Source organism: Acomys minous (assembly GCF_964271855.1).
Source record: "Acomys minous genome assembly, chromosome: 12".
Taxonomy (NCBI): Eukaryota; Metazoa; Chordata; class Mammalia; order Rodentia; family Muridae; genus Acomys; species Acomys minous.
In genome coordinates this window covers 6,734,693-6,736,386 of record NC_140493.1, presented here as the reverse complement: position 1 = coordinate 6,736,386, position 1,694 = coordinate 6,734,693, and positions in this window count along the sequence as shown.

Genomic DNA, 1,694 nt, shown 5'->3' with positions numbered 1-1,694 from the left:
ACAGTCTTTTCTACAGGACAATGCTTTTGTTTGTTTGTTTTTTTCCTTTGATATTGAGCTGATGGAAGAAGATTTATCAGACTCTCTTAAGGATGACCCCTCACAACAATAATGATGAGCCCCCAACACACACACACACACACACACACACACACACACACACACACACGACCAAAACACAAACAACAATCAGGAAAACAAACAAGAACCAAACAGGATTTTGTTTGTCAAGATTTAGACCTGTAACATCATCAGAACATTCTTGCTGTACCACTAAGCATCACCCATGCCACAAGTCCTAGGTTCCTACTAGGAAGACTAGCCATCAGACAGATGTGGCCTCCTTTAAAAAAAACAAAAACAGCATCACCACCAACAAAAGCTCCCTAAGGGAAAGATCCAGGCATAAGGACATTATTTGAGCATCAAAGGCATCTTTGCAAGCTTTGGATGGAGACTAGATCTTTCTTCCATGCCTTCCCAACCTATCAGAATTCCACAGGAAAAGAAGTCAGGGTGGGAACCCAAGGAAGAGACCCCCAGGAACTGAAGCAGGGGAAGTGCAGGGGAATGCTTATTGGTCCTCTTCCCGTGGCTTGATTTGTTTGCTTTCTTACACATTGAGAAAGTGATGGGTTCCTTGTGGTCTAGTCCCAGTGTGCCTGCTTTCTTTCTTTCTTTCTTTCTTTCTTTCTTTCTTTCTTTCTTTCTTTCCTTCCTTCCTTCCTTCTATTTTTGTCAATGTATGAGTGCTCTATCTGCATGTACACCTACATGCCAGAAGAGGGCATCCGGTCACATTATATAGATGGTTGTGAGCCACCACGTGATTGCTGGGAATTGAACTCAGGACCTCTGGAAGAGCAGACAGTGCTCTTAACCACTGAGCCATCTCTCCAGACCCGGCACTCCCGCCCTCCTCCGGCGTCCACCCCCCTCGCCCCACCAGTGTATCTTTGTTAGGGCCAACAACGCAATGCCCTGGTCCTGCAGTGATCAGGTTTAAGGGAGACGTTTCGTTTAGCGGTAGGAGATCAATTGCACTGTTCCACCAGAATCCAATAGCTTACCCTCCCTACTACCGGGGGAGGGGCGCGTTCCACCTGGGGTTCCAGAAGTGCTCATCATGGTGGGAGGGGGCCTACCAGATGGGGCGCGCTCACTTCTGAGTTCTTCTTTGAGATTTTCAGTCAGGTACCCCAAACTTCTCAAAGCCCCTGTGACAGCTCTTAAGAACTGTCATGGAGATGCTGGCGGTCCTCTAGGGGACTGACGAGTTTGCTCCGTGGGACAAAGGCTACAACGCTGGGAAGGGCAGAAGACGGAGCAAGAGGTGCAGAAAGTACACGTAACTGCTCATTGACGCCGGCGAACAGTTCCATTGGGGATGGGAGTGCCGGAGCGGTGAGTCTGGGCTGGGCGTTTTATGGAGCCCTTGGGTCCCCCTCCCCCTTTGCCTCTTTGCTCCTGTCCCTAACCCTGCCTTTGTCCCTTTGCATTGCCTTTCCTTGCCCTGTATTCTGGGGAGAAAAGCTGTGACTTGAGGAGCCTGCTCTTGCTTTCCTGGTCTTCCTGCGACTCCCTAACTCTTCTTCGCCCAGGCAGAGGGAACTGCTTTTAGCCTCTCAGAAAAGCCTTCCTTTCCAAAGGAGGGACAGCTTCCCCCGTGACCATTTCTAGGGCTAAGCTGTTCC